The sequence below is a fragment of the Lethenteron reissneri genome, chromosome 22 (genome assembly GCF_015708825.2).
Source record: "Lethenteron reissneri isolate LAM-NWPU_2019-01 chromosome 22, ASM1570882v1, whole genome shotgun sequence".
NCBI lineage: Eukaryota > Metazoa > Chordata > Hyperoartia > Petromyzontiformes > Petromyzontidae > Lethenteron > Lethenteron reissneri.
Window position 1 is genome coordinate 2,326,888 of NC_083800.1, and position 19,145 is coordinate 2,346,032.

General features: G+C 47.4%; 1 protein-coding gene across 4 annotated transcripts in view; it reads right to left on the reverse strand.

The window, feature by feature from the left end:
• Window positions 1-19,145, reverse strand: part of LOC133345507 (Kv channel-interacting protein 2-like) — a 152,204-nt gene that overhangs the window by 17,263 nt on the left and 115,796 nt on the right. The window lies entirely within an intron of this gene.

The window sequence follows — 19,145 nt, forward strand, 5'->3', positions numbered from 1 at the left end:
GGTGGCGTCGTGACGGGCGGAAATTCATTTATTCATCCATCCCTAGATGGCATTGCAGCCGAATATGACGGTCTTTGCCGTGGTCGGAGGGGGACAGCCAAATGCGTCTGGAGAAAACATGCCCTGAGCTCAGCGTGCAATGATGAGCGCCGATTTGCACACACGCGCACGCGCCCTCGTCTGAGAAATAGTGGCAGTTAAGCTGCAGTTTTTGCCAATTTTACAGGCTCGCATTACAGTGTGTGCTGTGATGATAATATTGGCTGTGGTAAGAGCACGGCAGTCTCCATCTGTAGATGATGCCATTCCCGTAGACACATTTTGCATTCAAAGATTGCATTTTCTCCCCGATTTATTTGTTCTTAAAAGCAGTGCGGTTTTGCTCATCTTCACGAGGGCCAATCTGGAGCTTTTGGTAATGATGCTCTCGACATTTTATATATATACCATAACTGCAGTGTAATTGCCATTATTCTCTAAAATACTAAACAGACATTCAAATATTAAAAGTGAATTGCGTATCTTATTATGGAAAAAAAGATGAAAAATCACACACGCACAGGCACACATATTTAAACGTTTGACTTCCCTTTTGAAAACACTCGCTTCGAATTTTGCAGCACCTCTATTGTTCTGCTAAAATTAAAATTTTTACGCAACGCTGTGAAGAAGGGGCCTTTGCCCGAAACGTCGCCTATTATACGTAACCTTATCCCTCACCCGTTGCCGTTCCGATGATCTACACGTCCGATGACGTACACCTACGTCATCGGACACGTACATCATCTTACATGTGCGTCATTGGAACAGAACCGGAAGAAAAGCTAAAATATAACTTTATCGGCACCAAGGTTCCCACAAGGCCATGCGAGTCATGTCGCTACAGTTCTCTGCGGTGAGCACAATGTCTTTTAAAAACAACGGTGCTATGCCTCTCTAAATAAGATTAAAGCTGAACAGCTCGCGTGTTACGAGATTCGGTGGTGAACGGGGGACCCACCCTGCAACCTGCACTCGTCTCGGAACGAGAAAGGGTTCAAGCAGGATTGTTGACGAGTGAGTTGAGTTTGATTCGCTTTTATTGTTGTTCTCCGTACAACAGCATTGCTCTGGAATTGTTTGCTGCAAGTACGCGGGACGCATCGTGAAGGCGCTGCCAGGTCAGGTCAGGTCGGGTCGCGTTTTACCACGTGACAGTCGCCCTGACACAAAAGTCAACACGTGCCCCACGCTCAGCCTGACCCCAAAACCGATCACTCGGACTCCTCATCCTCCTCCACCCCAGAGTTTCTACAAAACTCCAGCTGAGCACAGCAGAGACCCAACAGCAAGTGCAATGTCCTTCTCGTTCTTTATTCACAATAAAAAAAAAATTCCACAAATAGTATTTTACAATTGTGCTCTTGCTGTCATCACAACATGAAAGACTTTACATTCAGAACCCTGTGCCAGCGACCAGTGCACCCGCTGTTAGACAATTGCAGTCAGATGATTACTTTTTTCTTTGTACTTTTTTTATTTTAGTTTTTTTTAATTGCAAGTGGAGCATCTGACGAAAGATACGTTTCAGCATATAGAGGTATAATGAAGCTATCCCATTTGGACCCTTTACCCCTCACCGACTCGTACGGACCAGCGCGGTAGAGTACCGTCAAACAACCCGCAGGGCCAGCGGCAGATTAACAAGCGGCAACACGGGATGCGCACGAAAACAGGATAATCGGAGACGATAGGCGATCTAACCTAACAAAAAAAACTATTATGGATGATGTTGGTCGCGAAAGCATACGTGTTAAACGCAGATGATAGGACTCGCGTATGAGAGCCGATTCACACCACACTTGTTTGACCCGTGGAGTTAGAGTTGCCGTGGGTTCATTCACCACTCATTTGGTTCCCGGCGTCGTCACGGGGCCCACGCGTTCTCTGGCGAGAGCGTAGGCGGACGACCCGGTGACCTCCCCCCCACCTCCCCCCGTGACGGGTCTTCGATACAAGCGCACGGCAGGCGCCCTCGCATCTCAAGGCGGTGCCGCTTCTGGGCACTCGCTCCCTCGCTCGCTCGCTCCTCTGCCGCAAGCAGAGCCAAGAGCAACACGGAGAAGCTAAAACGGAGACCGCCCATGCTCCTCCCCCAGCCCCACCCTTCACCACGCGCCTCGACTCCCCCCCCCCACCTCCTTTGCCCCCCCGGCCCCCCCAAACCGTTGGCATGTGGATCGCTCTTCTCCATCCACGTTCGTGCGGAGAACTTGTCTCGAGCCCTAATTGAAGATTTAAAGATCATCGCTCACGCCGGCATGAACCTCGTCCGCGAGCGGCGGAAATCCGACATTTAATTAACGTGCAGGTAATAACTTCAAACGTGTGCCACGTTAAATCACTAATGCGCCAAAATCAATGAGCGGCAGAATCCACATCCTTAAAAAAAGACCTCAAGGGTTGCTGACACTGCCTTCAAATACCAAATGTGACCCGCAAAGTGGTGGCTCTGCCGAATGCAGAGTAGCGCGGAGTCTGACATTATGTCTCGTCGGCATGCAACGGCGCGTCGATTCGTCGATTTTAATTGATTCTTACGCTGACATCACACGGTATAAAATCGCGCATGCAGGCTCGGACGATTGGCTATTTATGCAAAACATATGCTAATGATAGGCTCGTGTTACATTTGGGTTCATGGGAGAAACAAAATTAGAAAGGGGAGATTTAAAAAACATGAGACACAACACGAGCGGGATTGAAAACCCGCGACAAAAATAACTATTGACTAGAAATGTGTCCCGAAATCATGACAATCCGCTGAATCACAGGCAGCGGTGGGGTGTTGTTACAGATCTACTGCGTTGCATTTTGCTGTGTTGAGCATGGCTTGGACCAAACTGCACAAACTAGGTAGAACAAAAGAATATACAGAAAAAACAATAGAAATTATACGGTAAATGTAAGACAAAGAAAAATATTTTGTTGTGTCTGCTCGTGACCCCGAATCATAACAACTCATTGCATCACCGGCTGGTGTGGCTATGAATATTTACACATCTACTCCCTTGTATGAAACATTATTTTAGTTTGACCAGGTAGGGCCCGCTTGAGCTATTTATCTCTTTTTCAGAAGTGACCTGGCCGCAAATGACAGCTCAACGAAGTGGCTCATCACGTGGAAATCTATAGCAGCCAAATGCGCTGAACGCACGTCCATTCTAAATGTGGAGAGGGAAAACCGGAAGACCCGGAAAAAAAATCCACGCGACCACGGAGAGACACACACAAACTCCTACCATACAGGGGCCAGGGTCGAGATCGAACACACGATCCTGACCAGGTGTGGTAGTTAACATCTCGCCAATGTGGCACGTACCCCACCCCCCCTCTATCAGCTCTCAGAAGGAATCAACAAAATTCAAGGACAGCGAACAACTGCTGGCATTCAAAGCGGTTTTTTTACCCACTCCGTCAAAACGAGGCGGGCTGCTGCCTTCTAAACTTACGGCGACAGGTGCAGCGTTTTAATTTGGAGAAAGGGCTTTCGTACACGGTCGGTCAATAAGAGGGCTTTAAATCCCCACCACTTGGGCCCTGTCCCATTTCGTTGATTTTCCTCTGTGTTGCCGTGTTGTTTGCGTTCTGGCTCTCTCCTCTCCCTCGCTCTCTCGCTTGCTCCCCCCCCCCCACGCTTTGTCCACCAGAGGGCTTCGCAGACGGAAGCCCTCTGAGGGTTAAAGAAATTGTGGCTGTGGGGTTCACCAGTGTGAACAACAATAAAACACGATAGCAAAAGGACACGTAAAAAAAATCGACAAGCAAAAACGCCAAACAGGTTTATCACAAAGCAAAGGAGAGTACATGTCGGTGCTCACTTCCCAGGGGTCTGGTCAGCATGGAAGAGTAGGCCAAATACTCTCTCGATATGCTCTCTACAACTCTCTATCGGCCCTTCTGCAATTTCAGTCCTGATATTTAGCCTTTGTACATATTGATTTAAAGAGATTGCTATGATTTCATATATGAATCAGTAGGTTTTTGTTCAAGATTTATTTAGATACATATATATTTTTAATTGACAATAACACGGAATCACAGACCTGTGTCAATTCACTTCTGTGTTGGTCGTAGGCATTGTTTTGACCATACTTCACCATGTCGGTCGTCAGTTTATTTTTGGTGAATTTGGTGGGAAGTAGGGGGGGGGGTAGAAGCCATGTGTGGGAATCAAACTCCGGCCCGTATATTCAAAACGTGGTGTGCTAGGGCAGCATTTACCCCGCACCTCCGATTCGTCCTTCCCCCGCACATCTAATTAATTATCACGGTTGGCCACATACGGTGCAAAACAAGCTGAACACGCATAACAAAAAGCACTGTGCCACCGCTTCCGTTGATATATTTGGGACTCAAAATAATAATTAGTGTCGTTGTGGAGAATCTACATAATAAAATAAATAAGCACACACTGTGTCTCGCATTCATGTATCCGTCTCTCCAGTAAACAAATACAAAAGTGCCCACGACGCAACCCATCAGCTGCACGGCCTTTTTGGGAGTGCGTCATTTCAGCAGCATTGATTCAAGACAAGCAACACCCTAGACCGGTTTTGACACGCAGAGTCAAGCTTGCGGCGTGAACAAAAGCCGCCGATCTGACGGGCAAGTCACCATCCTCCTTTGCATCACGGGGCCCTGGTTTGATGCGAAATCATACGGTAAGCACGTGACGCGGAATAAAGAACGCGGCTCAAAATGATCGTTTGAGTCATCGCGGGATGTTTTTGCCAATTCCATGAATCAGTGTTCGCCTCCGTGTGGAAGGAAAGTTGAGTCGACCGAGAAAACCCACGGTGCGTATAAGGGAGTAAAATTAACAGCTCCACGGAGACACATTCAACGATCCACTGCAGTGGTGCTGCCATCTGCCATCTCTTTCCCACCTCTCACTTGAACAAAACAAAAAAAACAACAACGATGAGGTTGTTTACAAATACGAAAACCAAGACATGAATTCAAGAATGGCTACGGGAATTGCCACGCAATAAAAACTGAGTATTAAGCTCGAAACCACACGCAAGTACACACATTGCATGCTTGTAAATCTGTAGACAGACTTTTTCTTACATTTCGATTTAAAGCTTTCGTGACTGCAGCCATTCAGACGCTGTCTTTCCGACAGACTTGTTCTTCACCTGAGGACGGCTGCTTGCGTTGTCGCCGAAACGTCGTGAGAATTGTATTTTATTATGTTTTATTTTTATTATTTTATTATTTCCCTTCTACGTGACTTTACCGAAAGAACCAAGAAAATGAGCCTTTTTCTTCTTTTTGTATGGCTGCTGCCGATGCATAGCGACTACTACGACAATGTCACATTGGGCTGGACAAGCCAGCAGTGGAGCGTATCACCGTGTACACCGTCAAGCTGGTCATGAGCGAACAACTGAGTGAGAAACTGAGACCGATGTGATTTCTAACCATGTCCGAGAAGGAGATAGAAATACGGACATTTGACACGAGCAGCTCGAACATGTTATTGGTTCTTTCGGTAAACTCACGTGGAAGGAAAACCATAAAATAATACAAATATAAAACAATAAAAATTCTCACGACGTTTCAACTGCAACACAAGCAATCATCATCATCAGGTGTGATCAGGTGTGATGATGATTGCTTGTGTTGCAGTCGAAACGTCGTGAGAATTTTTATTGTTTTAATTTTGTATTATTTTATATTTCCCTTCTACGTGACTTTACCGAAAGAACCAAGAATATGAATCCCTGCAGTCACGAAAGCTTTAAATCGAAATTCAGCTCGAACATGTTTAACAGCCACCCGAAATCGATGTGCTATACCTTTGAACATCTTTACTTTTTAAACTTTAGGGATAAAAGTTGTTGTTTTTTTATCTTGAGAGGTGTTTAAAGGTGCCAAATGCAAATATAACATCGTGTTTTCGCGAAATCGGCTTTTCCAATACTTTTTTTTGTGCGTGCGAGGTTAAAGCCGATAGAAAGTCGGCAAAGACCGCCATTGAGTTGCAAGGATGACATAACGTGCATTCGATGGTACAGCATTTCAAACCGTTGCGGAGATCCAGGGGTGTGTGTATTTATTACGGCGCTGTGATATGACAACGTCTCTCTGCTTACCAAAACCGCGCCCTCCCTGGAGACACCTGAACTGCTGACGTGCACACGGAGACAGATGGCATTTACTGCCGTGGCAGCCTGGAGGGGCCCAGGGACGGCCATGTTATGATGCCACTCGGTGACCCAAAATGTAGAGGGCCAAAACTAATTCCGCTGTCCTCTGTTCCATGAAGAAGAATAAGGGGGAAAAAACCAAAGCACTGCCAAAATGCATAATTAAGCACGGATGTTGCACACCTGTGATTCAGCGCCCTAATGTAAAGGATTGGTGGAACACGTAGAGACATGTGTGAAATTCCCAAACCCGCTGGGTTACAGCAGTGGCGATGCACTGCTGTAACCCAGCACTGTGGAAGGAGCGTGATCTTTGGTGGATCAACGCAACAGAAGTTGTGAAACTCCTTTCCCGTGGGGGTTGAGGAGGTGCCGTCCTCTCTTGGCTCGCCGGGAGAATGCGGCGCATCTAATATTGACTGGACCCTGTTCCATCTGTATGGGATAGTGTGTTCCCCCCTCGCTTGCATGGGATTTTCCCAGATACTCCGACACACCAAACACTCGTGAAAATATTGCAAGGCACTGACAGCTGCCCGGCATGAAAACATTTCAAGTGGCCGGCACAGATTCTGATTTCACAGCCACCACTACTCCTTTGGCTGTCTCTCCTCCCTCCTTCCCTCCCTCCTTCCCTCCCTCTGACAAAAGACCAAGATCCCCCATATAGCCTGAACAGACTGTTGGGGTAAACACTGTTAGCGAGCACCTATGAAGGCCAGCATGTCACACGAGGGGTGGGTGGCAAGGACCACGCCTGGCCGCCTTTGTCTCCCCAGTGGCGATGTTCACACATCGCACCAGGTACTCATTTGAGGCTGAGTTTACCTAGGGGGGGGCCAGGACCGGTTCAAATAATCATCACTAGTGTTGGCCGTGAGCGGGAATCGAACTCGGGTCACCGGGTTCGTAGCGCAGTGATCGAACCGCTACACTACCGCTCCCCTCCCTCTGACACACACACACGCAGGCTATGCGCCATTAATATTTCACGTGAAAAAAAGTAAACACTTCCCAAAAATGTTTTTCCATCTGTCAGCAAAGGTCATGATGTGAATGGAATGTTTGATTGGGTGGGACTGTAACAGAGGAATGAGGCCGCCACCAGAGGCCCCAGGCCGTGGAAAACAGAAAAACAGAGGAGTGGAGAACGAGCCAGCCCCTTACAAACGATCTGGGCGAAGCGGAGGGCCGCGTGCAATGTTCGCCTTAATGAAAAAGTCGTAAAGCATACAATATGGAGATGGATTTTTGTTTGTTGTTCCCTATTATTTTGAAAGGTCCTTAAAAATGAAAGTCAACCAGGCCAAGAAGCCAGAGTCAAGCATTCGTGACCGGAAAACAGACGACAAATTATTTTGAGAAACAATTGTTTTGGCATAATCGGCAGACCCCCCCCCCCTCCCACGTGAGAAAAATAAACAATACAGTCCAGGATATGGGAGTGCAGCAAGCGGGACTGTTTGCGGATCTTTAGACAGAGTGCTATCCCCTCCCCTCCATATGCATGGTGGTGACTTTTCTCCGGCTACTCTGGTTTCCTTCCAGACGAAGCAGGGACGACATTGTGGCTGGCGGACCCGACGTGACAGAGCTGAGCTCAGGGTCCAAAGAAAAAGCAGCGGCGAGGGGCGTCCGGGCAACGCCGCCGACATCGTCGAGGGAGAATGTGAGCGACTGAATCCAGTCGCTGAATTAAGCCCCCAAAACGTGGAGCGAACCTGTCGGACGTCACACCGAGCACCGCGCGATAGGCACAGACCCGAAAACAGCTGAATAGTGCGTATTTTACTTTGACATCGATTTGCTAACTTATTCATTGCAAAAGGAAAACTAGGCGTAAACCTTAGTTGTAGTTTTCGCATCAACGGAAAGGCAAACGCTTATTCAGACATTCCTCAATGTCGTAACCACTCAACTAAAGTGTTTGCAGCGCCGTCCATAATTAATGACCACATGGGCAGCTCGTGACGATTGTGACATCAGCGTCGTTTAGAATACTCACCGAAAGGCACTGTGAATTATGCACAACTATCACTGGAGTGTAACAACATTTTGCCCCCATAGCTCCCCCGGGGGGTGGGGTGGGGGCTAGAGGGGTATAAGCCCCCCCCCCCCCCCACCGATTAAGGGCTAGCTCCGTTTCTCGCCCGGTATACAGGAGGTCGTGGGTTCAATTCCGACCCTGATACCTGCTGTATATTTGGAGTTTGCGGTCTCTCTCTCTCTCATCATTATCATGTTGGCGAGATGTTAACTACCTCGCCTGGTGTACAGGTAGGTCGTGGGTTCAATTCCGACCCTGATACCTGCTGTATATTTGGAGTTTGCGGTCTCTCTCTCTCTCATCATTATCATGTTGGCGAGATGTTAACTACCTCGCCTGGTGTACAGGTAGGTCGTGGGTTCAATTCCGACCCTGATACCTGCTGTATATTTGGAGTTTGCGGTCTCTCTCTCTCTCATCATTATCATGTTGGCGAGATGTTAACTACCTCGCCTGGTGTACAGGTAGGTCGTGGGTTCAATTCCGACCCTGATACCTGCTGTATATTTGAAGTTTGCGGTCTCTCTCTCTCTCTCTCATCGTCATCATGTTGGCGAGATGTTAACTACCTCGCCTGGTATACAGGGGGTCGTGGGTTCGACCCCGACCCTGACGCCTGCTGTACATTTGGAGTTTGCGGTGTCTCTATCTCTCCTGTGGTCGCGTCGATTTTTCTCCGGGTCCTCGGGTTTTTTTCTTCACATTTAGATTTAACGTGCATTTAGAGTATCTGGGCTGCTATAAATGTCCTCATGATGAGCCACTTCGTCGAGCTATTGATTGTGGCCAGGTCGCTTCTGAAAAAGAGCTGTCATACCTCAGTGGGATCTTACCGGGCAAAATTTTAATATTTTAGATTCATAGTTTCAAATGATTATAGTTCAAATATTGAATATTACGAGTGGTGGCTTTTCGTCAAAGTTCAGGGATTTGGCTGCTCACATTTGTTTAAAGTTTGTTAACATTGTGTAATGCCCCTTCTGTATGCCCCCCTCCCCGCACCCCCCTTTAATAAAGGCCACACTCCAGGATTGTCAACGTTCGGAGTGGGGATTCACTACTTTAAAATACGTGGAAACGTTAGTACTATAAAAAATGTTTTTCTGACCTTGAATTACGGATTCATCCTCAGTCTCGAACTGAAGCTGCCAGAATAAATAAGACTCTGGCACCGTGCACCCCACGAGACACGGGGGTGCGGGTGAGCGATGCGCTGAGTGAACCATCACTGCCGTGTCCCGAACGTGTGAGCACTTCAATGCGAGGAATATTTATTTATTTATTTATGTCAACCTCTACCAATTGGGTTTTCACCCATTTCTCCGTTAATCTTTTTAAAAACAATCTCCGAATTATTTAGAGTTCTCCAGGAACCTCCCCTCTCTGGCGAACCTTGTCATAACACTGGAAGATTTTTTTTTGAATTAACAAAAAAAATCACATTTCATGTGACCCCTTCAGAATTCCCGCTATGAGTCCCCCCGTCTAAGTCTGATGGAGCACGGTCCACCAAGGAAATGTAGGGATGAAATAATTCCGTGCGCACTTACTTGGCCGGTTATTTTACTGGGAAGGTCCGCATCCAGCATTGATTTGACAATGTCTGACGACGTTTGAGTAGTAATAATCATGTGTAGTGGTATGGGATGACAATTACCATGGCATCTGCCTGAGAATGCACAGAGAACCTGTGGCCTATCGGTTTTACATGCCATGAGTCACGATTCATTAAAATCAGCCTCGATAAACACGCGATGCTCAACTCCCAAGCAAGAAAAACAAGGCCTTCTCATAATGAGCCATATGCTGTTTACATTTCGTAAAATATATTCACATGAATTATAAAACGATATTTGGAAGCACGGCACCGAGGCAGAATGATAATGCTGGCACTTTATCAACCGACTTGCTCAGAAAAATCCATAACGTTCACTCACTGCAACCGACTAGAAAACGGACGCGTTTTCAAAAGACAACGTAAAAAATACCATCAGATTTACGAGCCATAAAATGATTCTCAATGCATCTTACTCACAGGTCACATTCACGGCACGCAATTGTTTCACGACACATTTCAATGCACACTTATATTGCCTTCTGCTGAACCAGCGTAGGAAATTCCACATTCCTATGGCGGGGGTCGAGCCTGTCCATATGGCGACCACTGCTGACTTCCTCGCAAAAGCGGTACTCATTTTTATTAACCCCGAAGGGATGATGATGATGATGGGGAGCTGAGCCCAATTCCCCAGCCAGGATTTGAACTCGGAAGCTTCTGACTGCGACCTATCGCTCAGCCACCTGTCAGAAGAGCCGTCACACCTCAAGTGACGGTTTCTCACCGATTCACTCAACCTTACAGAGAACTATCGACGAATCTTCCCCCCACACCCCACCCCCCCCCAAAGTGATTGAGCACTTTTGTCAAAGGTGACCAGCAGGAAAAGCACCACAATAATTTCCAACCCCTGCGGGTTCGTGGCATCTCTCGGCGTGGCCCTCGTAGTTCCAAGCCAGGCGCCACCTCCTTTCGGGTGGCACCAGAAATTCATAAACCAGCGCACCGTGAAGCACCCGCAATCCATCACCCCCCCACACACTTTTATCTCTCTCCCGTTCCAGCTTCCAATCCTTCACCATTTCGCTCGCTTGGGGGTGGGCGTGGTGGGGGGGGTTAATGCTCCTGGTTCAAGCCAATCAGAGCAGGAGTCAATGGCCTTGAACAGCTGCTGCTCTCCCTGTTCTCACTTCTGCCCCAACGTGAGGTTTGTGGCCGCAACGTGGAGCGCACGCGGTACTCGGTGGGGCAGTCGATTAAACTAACCTGCGATTAAACTAACCTGAGATAAAACTAACCTGAGATAAAAACTAACCGGCACCTCCACTTGACACCTTCTCGCTAACCTCATTTGCGACCTCCACGCTTCTGTCGATTGGTTTTCAAGAGCCACCTGGACACGATTATATTGTAATAAATCACTGCCAATTACAAACATGAACACGATCCGCGACCATAGTAACCGCGAACGTTTGTTTTGTCGAGACGAATGACACGGATAAAATCAGTGACCAAGAAATATAAACAAGACCAAGATCACCCCGTGTAGTTTGAACGGGCGGTTTGGGGCAAGTGCTGTTATACTGTTAGGTTTTTTCTGCTGTTAGCGACTATCAATGAAGGCCAGCACGGCACACGAGGGAGTGGGTGGCCAGCACCATCCCCGACCGCCTTTGTCTTCCGAGTGGCGATGTTTACACACCGCACCAGGTACTCATTTTAAGGCAAAATCGACCTGGGGGGGGGGGGGGGGGCAGAACCGGTTCAGATAATCGTCACTGTTGTTTGCCGTGAGCTTGAATTGAACTCGGGTCGCCGGGTTCGTAGCGCAGCGAGCTCTCCCCACGTGTAACACAAACGCTCGTCAAGAACCCAATGTATGCGAGGCAGTTGCCAACTCGCGCACAAACACAATAGAGGGCGATGTCTGTGCTAATTACAATCTACATTCACCTGTTGGAGTGTTGAGCGTCTGGTGCACCTCTGCACGCTGTGTGTGGGACAGCGCGTGATAACGACATCAATGATAACACTGCTTGCAAACGGCAATTATCCTACCTTATTCTCTCCGTCATTCCTTTTTTTTGAACTCTCTTTTCCTCTCTCTCTCTGCCTCGTGCCGGTGTGTGCCTTGTGCATGTCACCCACTCTGCCGGTCCACTCTCTCTTTTAATTTCTAAACCCTGCTTCTGGCACTGCTTCCACCGATGCCTTGAGAACTCTGGGTAATACGTGTGCAGTTAATCCTATCAGAATCAGAATCTGTATTTATACTGGAGGAGGAATCCGATGAGCTATGAAGCTCTTTAACAGATGTCAAGTAGACCGTTACAACAAACAACATAAGAACACGATAGGAGTGTGACATATAGGAAAGTTAAAACGCATTCCTGCGGAAGGAGCTGGTAGGAACGTTGAGTTGCTCGGTCAATGGCCAGGGTCAACGGCGGAGTGGTGTATTCCGCAAATATGGCCGACTGTGAGGGCGGGCACAAGTCGGCGTGAGTAGGTTAAACGTTGAGTTTTATAAGGGCACCACGGGGTGACCAGCCCCTCCACACCCAGCCCCACCCTTCCCACCAACCACCCACCCCCACCCTCCCCACCCCCACCCAGTCCCTCCCCACCCTCCCCACCCAGCCCCTCCCTGCACGACGGACGGACGGACACAATGATCCCCTGTGGGCTGGTGTAACCAGGAGGGTCTTACCCGTACAAATCACTTAAACATATACAAATACAACTAAATTATGTTTTTGTATCCTACCAGGTAAAGCCCACTGAGGTATTAACTTATTTATCGGAAGCGACCTTGCCACAGATGATAGGTCCACAAAGTGGCCTTATAGTGTGTAAATTTTGAGCAGCAAAATAGTCTAAATAATCTCAATGCATGTTTCCTAAATGCGGAGGGAAAGGTAGGACAGAATGACGCACACATCACACGCGGGGTGGACGCGAAGCAAACACGCAGGGGGGGGGGGGGGTGGGATTGTGGCGTCAAAACTTGAGTTTGGCCCGTGAAATGCCAGACAGCTGGCACATAAAAGAACCTTCGCATCTTGCGGTGGATTGGTGAGACCGAGATGAAACGTGTCCACCGTTCAGGATGTGACCGTAGCCTTTCAAATCGCACGATGAGAGGTAATCAGGAGAACGAGCGGCGCCGCGGCTACAGAAAATCAGTCACCTTGCCGCGAATGATTAATTTTTTGGCCTTCCAAATTACATTGCTGAATATTTAATGCTGACCTTTATCCAGCCTCTTGCGGGAAGCAAGATAAATGTTATTGTTTATAAATAAATAAGAATATGGTATGAAAAAACATATATTTAACGTCACGAAACCCAAACACTAAGATCAACAACAAGAAACGAAAGCAACTCCTGAAAATTCACGCAAATATAATAACGTTTTATTTCCCACGAGGATCCTGCATCGGGATATTTGGCAAGCACCAATTACAGTGTGATTTTAGCCGTGAGAGGAAACCTACAAATCCCGAGAAAAACCAAGTACAATATGCAGGTGGTGAAAATACGAATTCCAGGAATAAAGGCAGCCGATTCAGGATTCGAACCCAGGTGCTTCTTGCTAAGAGGAGAACATTTTACCGCTGTGGCACCCTGCAGCAAACGTCATCCTGCTGGTAGAATAATGAAAAAAAACATTCAAATTCCACGTCCACTCTGCCACCTGTGGGAAACCTCGCAGAACCCCGATGAGCAGTCCTGATGACAAAAACCTTCGGCTCGTTTGTCCTCCCGGCGGGCGAGCCCCGCTGGCTAATTTAGACCAAATAGTTACTTCACCACAACATAAATCCACCCACGGGGGACGGGGCTCAGGTCCGTAATCATTTTCAGAAGGAAATGCCCAAAGGTGGACCGCTGTTCGTTGCCAATTTAACAAAGCGCAAACAAAGTTCCTCGGTTCTCTATTTTTCTTGGGCTAATTGTGCCAGTATCAGTGAAGTATAAATTTCGATTTAAAGCTTTCGTGACTGCAGGGATTCATCTTCTTGGTTCTTTCGGTAAAGTCACGTAGAATGGAAATAATAAAATAATACAAATTAAACATAATAAAATAATTCTCACGACGTTTCGGCCACAACGCAAGCAGCCGTCCTCAGGTGGAGAACATGTCTGTCGAGGAGACAGAGTCTGACTCTGTTATGTTTTATTTTTATTATTTCCACTCTACGTGACTTTACCGAAAGAACCAAGAAGATATCAGTGAAGTAGTTAAAATATAAACATACGCATGTAAAATAGAACTCCCCTTGGGGAGGCTTAGTTGATGTTGCTGATTATTAGCAGGTGGCTTAAAAGTAATATCCCGCTAGTCCTACCAGTTAGCGGATCAGCAGGTCGCGGTGTGGTGGGGTAAACTGTGGGTACTACCACGTCTTCAAAAACGTCTGGAGGGGCTCTCTACAGAGCTCCCTATCGTGCAAGTCTTCCCGCCAGCGGCGGCGTGAGCAAGCAAATGCAGGGCTGCACCTTTACCTTTTCACTTACGATATATCAACCTCGCGAAATACTAAACTAAAAAAGTAAACTAAAACGATGTTTTTTTTTTACCAGGTAAGGCCCGCTGAGCTATATAGCTATACTCTTAGGTTTTTTCGGTAAAGTCACATAGGTAAAAATAAGTAATAATAATAATAAAATAGACATAATAATAGAAATAAAATAATAAATCACGACGTTTCGGAGGCAACACAAGTCTCTGTCATCAGTGATACAGTAAATCTGGCTGTGATGGTCCCACCTGATGACGGAGACTTGTGTTGCCTCCGAAACGTCGTGATTTATTATTTAATTTCTATTATTAGTTATATTTTTTTATTATTAATTTCTATGATGTATTATTATTTATTTATTTTCCCCTACGTGACTTTACCTAAAAAACCTAAGCGTATGAATCCTTGCAGTCACGAAAGCTTCAAATCTAGAATTATATAGCTATTTTTGAGAAGCGACCCGGCCACAAATTATAGATCAACAAAGAGGCTTATCATCATGTGGAAATGTATAGCAGTCAAATACTCTAGACCGCAGGTTTTTGAATGTGGAGGGAAAACACGGAGGAACTGGAGAATAATCCACGCGACCACGGGGAGAGAGACACGCAAACTCCAAATATACATTCGTCAAGGTCGGGATCTAACTCACGACCTCCTGTATACCAGGCGAGGTAGTTAACATCTCCTAGCCACCGTGATGATGATGAGAGAGAGAGAAACACGCAAACTCCAAATATACAGCAGCAGGCGTCAAGGTCGGGATCGAACTCACGACCTCCTGTATACCAGGCGAGGTAGTTAACATCTCCTAGCCACCGTGACACTGTACTGGTGCTGAATTATGCCCAGAAAATAAACAACAGTCCGCATCACTGGCGGCTTTAATAGTCAGCAGCGCGTGGGAATTGGGACATGGCCCAGAAATCCGAGATACAATCCCAGCCACCGTGCAGCGACTGCTCTTCATGGTGAGATATTGGACCGGCAACAAAAAAAAATACACACACACGTACACACACACAAAATCTCATTGCTGCATGTGCCAATCATGTGCAATAGCTTTTTCAATCTTGTTTTTTTTCTAATTCTTGCACTTTACACGTGAAAAGCAGCGTGCAAATGGAACGCGCGTGGGAGGCGGGGCCGTCCACAGTGCGGGGGGGGGGGGGCGTGGGAGGTGCGGGGGGCTGCGGGGGGGGGGCTGTGGGGGGGGGGCTGTGGGGGGGTAAATCACAGGGCTCTGCACGTGGTTCGAGCGAAAAAAAAACGGAAATCAAAGCACACTCCGCGTGTAAATGCGCTAACTCCGGAGCACAAATGTCTCGTTTTTTAATGCTTAATCACGGCACGCGAAATCACGCCACAAGTAATTGCATTCAAAAAAACACTTTCTGAAACGTGGTCTGGTTTTTTTTTTGCAAACGGGGCATCATTAATTCGAATAATTTTCTCCGGCGGCTTCTGATTTCTCGCGTCTCAGTTCTTGCCACGCGTCACTAGCGGGGAGAATATTACACCGCACACAAATTGTTGATGCTCCACTGATCAACTACAGGTTAATTCGATTTAAATATCAAAATTAAACGCCGATGGCAAATGAACGGGCTGATGACATTTTTGTTTTGTTTCCGGGACCCTCCCAACGCAATATTCCGAATGTGTTCGCGCTCGCGGACAGCGGCTGGCTGAATGCGTATTTACGCGCTCACGGACTTTCACCAAAACGCAAACCTGGTCGAGCAGGGGCATAATACGCACGTGATGAACGCATCCTTATCATTAAAGCCCATCGTACATTCATTCATTGAATTGCATGTGCAAAAAAAAAATCTGATTTCACCAATCCTTGTAAAAAATAATAAATACAAAGATCCTGTACACAACTAAAATTTTCTTGCAGTAGATTTCACACCTGATGATGATTGCTCGTGTTGCAGTCGAAACATCGTGAGAAATGTTATTGTTTTATATCTTTATTATTTTATTATTTCCCTTCTACGTGACTTTACCGAAAGAACCAAGAATATAAATACAAAGAGCTCACGTGACTCCCAGCCACCAGAGGCGGCTTACATTATTATAATTGTGAAAATAAAGAAGTAATGATGATTCTTGGCACGAGTCGCAACAACCGTTGACGATGATAATCATTTGAATCGTGAGAGGTTCAAAGCCTCAATGTACATACTCTACTGCCATCATCAGCAGCAGCAGCTATGATCTATCCACTGCTGAATGAACGCCTTCCCTAGCCGTCGCCATCTCTCGGTTGCTGGTGGATGTGCACGTGGCATGTGATCCAGCGCTGTGGAAGGCAGCGAGGGTTGGTTGATCACCGCACACGTTTTGAGAAGCTCCCTGCCATGGGCACTGATGTGCTATAAACTAATGAAAGTGTTCTTCATTGCAAGGCCCGCGGGCCACTGTTGGTCTTTAGTGCAGCCCCCGATAAAACACAAATGTGAAAACACCATCGTGCTGCTGTCAAACCTAATGGTTTCAAATGTGTGGCGGCCCTCACATAGACGGAGTCTTATCGGCCTAAAGTGCCCCCCCCCCCTCTGAAAATGAGTGAAGAACACTGAGCTATGGGCTTGCTAGGAGAAGGCGGCACAGCAAAGTGTGGACTGTTATCATCTTCATGAGAGCGTTAACTCCTCGCAGACGTATCTCTTAATATAATATATCGAGGACCGCAGAGCTTGGACAACTGTTGGCGCCTTCCAGCTTGTCGGCGGATCCTCGGCGATTGTGAGATGTAATTTGCACCAACGATGCTGTAACACAACTCAAACATTAACACGAAATAAATCTCTCGCCGTGCTGCGATTTCGACGATCGATTTATATATCATGCACGCGCAAGGGGCTCTATTTAGCATGGCGCCAAGATTTTGATGAAACGCACAGCAGCATCGTCGTCATCGCAGCTCGAGGCTCCGTCAAGAACGACATTTGTTTCCTGGTACCCTTCAAATTCATCACGGCCGTGGGCCCTGAGAAACGTGGAATAAATGGGCAGCCGTGATTCGGCCACGCGTCTGCGTTTGGCGGCGCCCGCCGTTTTTCTGCCCGCAAAGGGGCCCCTTGCATACTTGATGTCCTTAAGACAGACGACATACGTTCGGGCACGCGTGTTAACAAGAAAACCGCCTCCCCTAGGTCGACTCAAGCTCAGGTGAGCGCCTGCTGCGGTGTGTAAACATCACCACCGGGGAGACAAAGGCGGCCCGGCGTGGTGCTGGCCACCCACCCCCTCGTGTGCCTTGCCGGCCTTCAGCTCTTGCCCAAATGGTCTGTTAAGACTATACGGGGGATCTTTGTCTTTGTTGTGTGTATATAAACTCACGGGGTGTGTACAAGATGCACGCATATGCATCACTTGTACATTGTGTGAAATCGTGTTCATTGTCTTGGCCTTCAGTGCTGGCAGTAGAGCAAGTAGGCGTTTAACGTCTTCGTTCAGATTTCGTGAGGGGTTTTCTCACACGACTCTGCTTTCCTCCAATATGCAAAGCACTCATGAGGGAATTGGACAAAGGTCACTGCAATCAGAGCCCTCTTGAAGACCTTGCGACTCAAGGCTGTCCTGGATACGCAGTGGCGATGATCTCGACCCTATTAGGCTGTGCAAGGATTCAAAGTTTTCGTCGCAAGAGGTCACACGACTGACGCAAACGTCCTTTTGCCGACGACGCGTGATGACAATTGATTATATCCCCGGCAATTTATTCATTTGATATTTAAAAAAATAGGTATTAGAAAGTGATTTTGACGAATAGAAATGACACTACAGTTTCCCCCCTCGGGATGAGATGACAACATCTATATATTTGAAAATGTATATTCCTATCGGCCGAGTAATTCCCACGGAATAGAGAGAGAGAGGGAGCATGCACACGTGCACACACACACACACACACCAGCTCCCTCGGCAATTCCGTCCATTGTGAATAATTCCGCAATTAAGTTAAACGACTGTCAGGGCCCGAACAAAGGGAGCCCAGCAAAATGGGCGGAGGCAACTCGTCGGGATACAAACACAGAGAGGGAGAGAGAGAGAGTCGACGAAGAGGGAACAAACAGCGGCGGAGGATTGGGGGGGGGGGGCAAAGATGATGATGGGTGGGGGGTGGAGAGGGTGGAGGGAGGTGGGGGGCCACTGGTCACGGCCAATCACAGCTTTAATCAAACACAACAGCTGCTGGAAACAAAAACCCCACCAATCGTTGCCCGAGGGACGCACACACGGACGCACTCACTCCTCACTCGTTTATAACCCACCCTGGCTGAATACTGATGGGGTTTGATTATAATCGAGCATCGCGAACGAACTGTGGGGGGCGGGCGGACGCGGTGGGGGGGGGCTCGTGGATGTTGAGGCGAGCGCCGCTGCCCAAGTTGGTGCGATTCTACAGAGGGCCTAGGAGCCCCCCCCCCCCCACAAAGGGGGTCTAGGACCCCCCCCCCCCGCGCCTAATAAACGGCAGTGTCCCCCGCCCCATTCAGAAGTAGCTACTTGTGGATAGGGCTCAACGATTTTGGGAAATTCGAGATTTGAAGCTTTCGTGACTGCAAGGATTCGTATTCTTAGGTTTTTTCGGTAAAGTACCGTAGGTAAAAAATAAAATTAATAAAAGTAAAATAAAAATAAAATAAAAATCACGACGTTTCGGAGGCAACACAAGCTTCCGAAGCTTCCGAAGCTTGTGTTGCCTCCGAAACGTCGTGATTTTTATTTTATTTTTATTTTACTTTTATTAATTTTATTTTTTTACCTACGTGACTTTACCGAAAAAACCTAAGAATAGGATTTTG